Source organism: Oncorhynchus gorbuscha, linkage group LG19, assembly GCF_021184085.1.
Source record: "Oncorhynchus gorbuscha isolate QuinsamMale2020 ecotype Even-year linkage group LG19, OgorEven_v1.0, whole genome shotgun sequence".
Taxonomy (NCBI): Eukaryota; Metazoa; Chordata; class Actinopteri; order Salmoniformes; family Salmonidae; genus Oncorhynchus; species Oncorhynchus gorbuscha.
This window is the reverse complement of record NC_060191.1, coordinates 3,823,315-3,831,568: the sequence shown is the minus strand read 5'-3', so window position 1 is coordinate 3,831,568 and position 8,254 is coordinate 3,823,315.

The following is an 8,254-nucleotide window of genomic DNA, read 5'->3' as shown; positions in this document are numbered from 1 at the left end:
AGTAGAGGGCGAGACAGGCACAGATTCCAGTCTCCACCTCGGTAGGTAGTTAAAACAAAGAATACTCAGGTCAGGGCGTGACACAACCTACATTCAGAACCACTTTCAGGGTTAGGAACATTGATAAAGGTCACTACCTAAACCATTTCAACTGAAACAATCATTTCAGTAACTCTGAAGAAAAACTGGTTTTGTGTTGTCATTATGGGGCGTTGTGTGTAGATTGGTGAGGGAAAAAAACTGGTTTTGTGTTGTCATTATGGGGCGTTGTGTGTAGATTGGTGAGGGAAAAAAACTGGTTTTGTGTTGTCATTATGGGGCGTTGTGTGTAGATTGGTGAGGGAAAAAAATGGTTTTGTGTTGTCATTATGGGGCGTTGTGTGTAGATTGGTGAGGGAAAAAAACTGGTTTTGTGTTGTCATTATGGGGCGTTGTGTGTAGATTGGTGAGGGAAAAAAATGGTTTTGTGTTGTCATTATGGGGCGTTGTGTGTAGATTGGTGAGGGAAAAAAACTGGTTTTGTGTTGTCATTATGGGGCGTTGTGTGTAGATTGGTGAGGGAAAAAACTGGTTTTGTGTTGTTAATATGGGGCGTTGTGTGTGGATTGGTGAGGGGGAAAAAATGGTTTTGTGTTGTCATTATGGGGCGTTGTGTGTAGATTGGTGAGGGAAAAAAACTATCTGTCATGTTTTGTCATATATTGTCTTGTCCTTGTGCTTTCCCTTCTGTTCGTTTCCCCCTGCTGGTCTTGTTGGGTTCGTTCCCTTTTTCTGTCCCTCTCTCTCCCCCTCCCTCTCTCTCTTCTCTCTGTCGTTCCGTTCCTGCTCCCAGCTGTTCCTCATTCTCCTAACTCACTCATTTGCTCTTTTCACACCTGTCCCCTATTTTGCCCTCTGATTAGAGTCCCTATTTCTCCCCTTGTTTTCCGCTTCTGTCCTTGTATGATGTTCGCAGTTCTGTGTCCTTGTCTCGCCCTGTCGTGTTTTGTCTCCTTCAGATGCTGCGTGTGAGCAGGTGTCTTAGTCTGCTACGGTCGGTGCCTTCCCGAAGCAACCTGCAGTCAATGGTCGAGTCTCCAGTCTGTCCTCGTTACTACGAGTGGATTTAAGTTTTTTCCTGTTTTGTTTTCTTCTTGATTTTCCAGGATTATTACTTTTGTCATATACTGGAATAAAGACTCTGTTTTCGTTAAGTCGCTTTTGGGTCCTCATTCACCAGCATAACACTATCGAATACATTTTTGAATAAGGCTGGAATGTAACAAAATGTGGACAAAGTCAAGGGGTCTGAATACTTTCCGAATGCACTGTACATGTAAAGTGGGTAAAACAGTATGTAAACATTATTATTAAAGTGACCAATGTAACTAGCTGGCTACCGGATGGTAGCTGGCTAGTGACATTGTCTAAGGTTCAGGGCAGGGCACTGCTCATTTTTCAATATAACATTTATAATGTTGATTCAGGTGTTAATTCTCTAAGAGTGCAATTAACACTCATTGGTGTAACTCAATCAATAACAAAAAATAATCCAAATCAAATGTATTTATATAGCCCTTCGTACATCAGCTGATATCTCAAAGTGCTGTACAGAAACCCAGCCTAAAACCCCAAACAGCAAGCAATGCAGGTGTAGAAGCACGGTGGCTAGGAAAAACTCTCTAGAAAGGCCAAAACTCAGGAAGAAACCTAGAGAGGAACCAGGCTGCACCTTAGAGACTGATGCACCATCTACTGTACATAGAGTCATTGATAATACATCTAATTAACTGATTGGATTAGTTAAAAAAATTATATGTTGTTTATCTTTGTGTTGCATAAGATTAATCAATCAATTAGTGTAATGCAAAAACACAGTTATTAAAAACGATCCTAAAAAAAATCTCGTTACAGTAGGCATGCTGGGAAATATGATAATGATGGACGTGGTTTTGATGGGAATGTTTTATTCTCCACTGAGTAGAAATGACACAAACTGTCACACTCAACACTAGTAATTAACACCAACACTGGGGTTATTTTACACCAATGAGTGTTAACTGCACTCTTACAGAGTTAACACCTGAATCAACATTATAAATGTTATACTGAAAAATGAGCAGTGCCCTGCCCTGAAACTTAGACAATATCACTAGCCAGCTACCATCCGGTACTCTACCCTGCACCTTAGAGACTGATGCACCATCTACTGTACATAGTCATTGAACACTGGTCACTTTAATAATGTTTACATACTGTTTTACCCACTTTACATGTATAGTGCATTCGGAAAGTATTCAGACCCCTTGACTTTTTCCACATTTTGTTACATTCCAGCGTTATTCAAACATGTATTAATTTTTTTTCTCTCACCAATCTACACACAATACCCCATAATGACAACGCAAAAACAGTTTTTAGACATTTTTGCAAATGTATAAAAAAAAAAAATGGAAATATTACATTTACATAAGTATTCAGACCCTTTATTCAGTACTTTGTTGAACCACCTTTAGCAGCGATTACAGCATTGAGTATTCTTGGGTATGTATGACGCTATAAGCTTGGCAAACCTGTATTTGGGGAGTTTCTCCCATTCTTCTCTGCAGATCCTCTCAAGCTGTCAGGTTGGATGGGGAGCATCGATGCACAGTTATTTTCAGGTCTCTCCAGAGATGTTCGATCGGGTTCAAGTCCGGGCTTTGGCTGGGCCACTCAAGGACATTCAGAAACTTCTCCCGAAGCCACTCCTGCATTGTCTTGGCTGTGTGCTTAGGGTTGTTGTACTGTTGGAAGGTGAACCTTCGCCCCAGTCTGAGGTCCTGAGCTCTCTGGAGCAGGTTTTTATCAAGGATCTCTCTGTACTTTGCTCCGTTCATCTTTCTCTCGATCCTGATTAGTCTCCCAGTCCCTGCCACTGAAAAACATCCCCGCAGCCTGATGCTGCTGCCACCACCATGCTTCACCGTAGGGATGGTGCCAGATTTCCTCCAGACGTGATGCTTGGCATTCAGGCTAAAGAGTTCAATCTTGGTTTCATCAGACCCGAGAATCTTGTTTCTCATGGTCTGAGAATCCTTAGGTGCCTATTGGCAAACTCCAAGTGGGCTGTCATGTGCCTTTTACTGAGGAGTGGCTTCCGTCTGTTACTATAAAAGCCTGATTGTTGGAGTGCTGCAGAGATGGTTGTCGTTCTGGAAGGTTTTCCCATCTCCATAGAGGAAATCTGGAGCTCTATCAGAGTGACCACCGGGTTCTTGGTCACCTCCCTGACCAAGGCCCTTCTGCCCCGATTGCTCAGTTTGGCCAGGTGGCCAGCTCTAGGAAGTCATGGTAGTTCCAAACTTCTTCCATTTAAGAATGATGGAGGCCACTGTGTTCTTGGGGACCTTCAAAACAGCATAAATTCTTTGGTACCCTTCCCCAGATCTGTGCTTCGACATAATCCTATCTCGGAGCTCTTACGGACAATTCCTTCAACCTCATGGATTGGTTTTTGCTCTGACATGCATTGTCATCTGTGAAAGGTGTGTGCCTTTTCAAATCATGTCCAATAAATGTAATTTACTACCCGTTGTAGAAACATCTCAAGGATGATCAATGGAAACAGGATGCACCTAAGCTCAATTTAGAGACGCATAGCAAAGGGTCTGAATGCTTATGTAAATAAGATAATGTAACAAAATGTGGAAAAATTCAAGCGGTCTGAATACTTTCCGAATGCATTGTTTATACTGTATTCTAGTGATGGCTTATCTTATATAACTACTGCTGTACACACCTTTTCTATTCACATAGTGTCCATACTGTCTTTACACACACCATTCACTTAGGGTGAGTTCAGAAAGAGTGGGACATCATATCAACTGGCACAGCTTAATCCTAAGGGTTTATTTATTGGTCTTGGTTACTAAATCCTTGCTGAGAAACCACATGATCCAAATCACATCAATTCATTGGTGTCACCTCATCAAGGGGGTCAGAGCAAACTTCAAACGGTTTTTTCTGTTTTGATGTTAAGGTATAAAACTGTCATAAATAATGCACTGTGCCAGATGGTGATGTAAATGTGCATACTATGTACTGGTGCATCAAAATACATTAAAAAGTTGCTAATATTATGTTTCCATTTTGTAATTCAGTCATTGTTTTTCAACCATAGCTAGCTAAAGTAGGACGGCATGGAGTAGCTGAAATAGGACTGCATGGAGTAGCTAAAGTAGGACAGCATGGAGTAGCTAAAGTAGGACGGCATGGAGTAGCTAAAGTAGGACGGCATGGAGTAGCTGAAGTGGGACAGCATGGAGTAGCTAAGTTGAGACAGCATAGAGTAGCTAAAGTAGGACGGCATGGAGTAGCTGAAGTAGGACAGCATGGAGTAGCTAAGTTGAGACAGCATGGAGTAGCTGAAGTGGGGCGGCATGGAGTAGCTGAAGTGGGACGGCATGGAGTAGCTGAAGTAGGACAACATGGAGTAGCTAAAGTAGGACAGCATGGAGTAGCTGAAGTGGGACAGCATGGAGTAGCTGAAGTGGGACAGCATAGAGTAGCTAAAGTAGGACGGCATGGAGTAGCTGAAGTGGGACAGCATGGAGTAGCTAAGTTGAGACAGCATAGAGTAGCTCAAGTAGGACGGCATGGAGTAGCTGAAGTAGGACAGCATGGAGAAGCTAAGTTGAGACAGCATGGAGTAGCTGAAGTGGGACGGCATGGAGTAGCTGAAGTGGGACGGCATGGAGTAGCTGAAGTGGGACGGCATGGAGTAGCTGAAGTAGGACAGCATGGAGTAGCTGAAGTGGGACAGCATGGAGTAGCTGAAGTGGGACAGCATAGAGTAGCTAAAGTAGGACGGCATGGAGTAGCTGAAGTGGGACAGCATGGAGTAGCTAAGTTGAGACAGCATAGAGTAGCTCAAGTAGGACGGCATGGAGTAGCTGAAGTAGGACAGCATGGAGTAGCTAAAGTAGGATGGCATGGAGTAGCTGAAGTGGGACAGCATGGAGTAGCTGAAGTGGGACGGCATGGAGTAGCTGAAGTGGGACAGCATGGAGTAGCTGAAGTGGGACAGCATGGAGTAGCTGAAGTGGGACAGCATGGAGTAGCTGAAGTGGGACAGCATGGAGTAGCTTAAGTGGGACAGCATGGAGTTGCTGAAATAGGACAGCATGGAGTAGCTAAAGTAGGACAGCATGGAGTAGCTGAAGTGGGACAGCATGGAGTAGCTAAAGTGGGACAGCAGGATGTGGGACAGCATGGAGAGCTGTGGGACAGCATGGGAGTAGCTGATGTGGGACAGCATGGAGTGGGACAGCTGAAGTGGGACAGCATGGAGTAGCTGAAGTGGGACAGCATGGAGTAGCTGAAGTGGGACAGCATGGAGTGGGACAGCTGAAGTGGGACAGCATGGAGTAGCTGAAGTGGGACAGCATGGAGTAGCTGAAGTGGGACAGCATGGAGTAGCTGAAGTGGGACAGCATGGAGTAGCTGAAGTGGGACAGCATGGAGTAGCTGAAGTGGGACAGCATGGAGTAGCTGAAGTGGGACAGCATGGAGTAGCTAAAGTGGGACAGCATGGAGTAGCTGATGTGGGACAGCATGGAGTAGCTGAAGTGGGACAGCATGGAGTAGCTGAAGTGGGACAGCATGGAGTAGCTAAAGTGGGACAGCATGGAGTAGCTGATGTGGGACAGCATGGAGTAGCTGAAGTGGGACGGCATGGAGTAGCTGAAGTGGGACACTCTTATAGGCTTTTCCAATGGAGGAAAGAGTTCCAGTTTACATTAGGGACCTCCTGTACTTAGGCTAGACAGGGCTCTGGTGTTGTACAACTATATCCTGTTCATGTTCTCTTGTAGTACTGTTATTAGTACTGCTATTTAAGTCAATTCAGAAAAAGTGTGACCCTTTTTGCATTTCCCTCTTCTGTAACCTCTTCATACCTCTAGCCAACAAATTAGCCCTACACATGATACATTCTGAAATCCTCAGATGTCTCCTAATAACACAAAACCTAATTGTCATTGGGTTACAATTAACACTATAACAATGGGTTCTAATTCACCTGACCTGCTGTCCCAGTCTACCAATACAAACTGAAAATATGGTTTTGACTCAGCGTACACAAGTGTGTGGCTTATGTCTCCAGTGAATGTGATATTTTGTGTGTGATAAGGAAACATCTTGAGGATTTCAGAAATGTATTATGTGGCTTTGGGATAATATGTTGGATAGATGTCGAAAAAGGTTACAGGAGACATAAATGCAAAACGTGTCTGTAACGGCGTTCTTCCTGGGAAGGAGAGGCGGACCAAAACGCAGCGTGGTTATAGTTCTTGTTAATTTAATAAGGTAACTCAAACATGAACAGGATACAAAACAATAACCGTGAAAACCAAAATAGTCCTAACTGGTGCAGAAAACACAAAGACAGGAAACAACCACCCATAAATCCCAACACAAAACATGCTACCTAAATATGGTTCCCAATCAGAGACAATGACTAACACCTGCCTCTGATTGAGAACCATATCAGGCCAAACATAGAAATAGACAAACTAGACACACAACATAGAATGCCCACCCAGCTCATGTCCTGACCAACACTAAAACAAGGAAAACACAAAAGAACTATGGTCAGAACGTGACAGTACCCCCCCAAGCCAATAAACAGTGATTTGAGCATATAGAGGACTTTACATTAATTGCCACGATGTTCAGCACTGTACTTGTCTGGTCTCATCTCATCCTCCCTTCAGCTTCACATGCATATTGCCCAACCAGCCACATACTATCTGGTTGCATAGAAGTCAGTGATGTCCCCTCAGCTATGCGGGACCAGTGGTGACATAATTCAGAATGCTATTCCAATTACGCATGACTTTTGGAATAGCCTACAGGTGTGCCACATTGGCCTATATGTCTCAGTGGCAGTGGTGTAAAAGTACTTAAGTAAAAATACTTTAAAGTACTACTTAAGTTGTTTTTTGGGGTATCTGTACATTACTATTTATATTTTTGAGTACATTTATTTGATGACTCCTTGCTGTCCCCAGTCCACCTGGTCGTGCTGCTGCTCCAGTTTCAACTGTTCTGTCTGCTGCTATGGGACCCTGACCTGTTCATCGGACGTGCTACCGTGTCACAGACCTGCTGTTTTCAACTCTCTAGAGACAGCAGGTGTGGTAGAGATACTCTGAATGATCGGCTATGAAAAGCCAACATTTACTCCTGAGGTGCTGACCTGTTGCACCCTCTACAACCACTGTGATTATTATTATTTTGACCCTGCTGGTCATCTATGAACATTTTAACATTTTGACCATGTTCTGTTTTAACTCCACCCGGCACACCCAGAAGAGGACTGGCCACCCCTCATAGCCTGGTTCCTCTCTAGGTTTCTTCCTAAGTTCCGGCCTTTATAGGGAGTTTTTCCTAGCCACCGTGCTTCTACACCTGCATTGCTTGCCGTTTGTGGTTTTAGGCTGGGTTTCTGTACAGCACTTTGTGACATCAGCTGATGTAAGAAGGGCTTTATAAATACATTTGATTGATTGATTGATTGATTGATTGATTGATTGATTGATTGATTGATTGATTGATTGATTGAACTTAGCTGGTTCATTGTCCATGCAAGGAAGTCAGGCTAGCAAACATTTTAGCTATGTAGCCTATGACAACAAAAACAAAAACTGTACTGTGTGACAGAGTCCTCTTCTGGGTGTGCCGGGTGGAGTTAAAACAGAACATGGTCAAAATGTTAAAATGTTCACCTTAAAAGAAAACACGAAAAAACTTCCTCTCTGGGAAGCTATAAAAATAAAGTTGAAATATGTTTGATGTCTTCTGTGCCCATATGAATAACCCCTGTAACTGGAATGACGAGATAGGTGTTCTTCTCCTGTTATTGTTTGACTATTTCACTGCCATACTGTGTTCCATCTTGTCTAGCCATATTGTCTCAAGAGGACCACAATGGAAATAAGTCCCAGACGTTGTTGTGTGTTATCCTCCATGATTTAACAATGGAAATAAGTCCCAGACTTTGTTGTGTGTTGTCCTCAATGATTTAACAATGGAAATAAGTCCCAGACGTTGTTGTGTGTTGTCCTCAATGATTTAACAATGGAAATAAGTCCCAGACGTTGTTGTGTGTTATCCTCCATGATTTAACAATGGAAATAAGTCCCAGACGTTGTTGTGTGTTATCCTCCATGATTTAACAATGGAAATAAGTCCCAGACTTTGTTGTGTGTTGTCCTCAATTATTTAACAATGG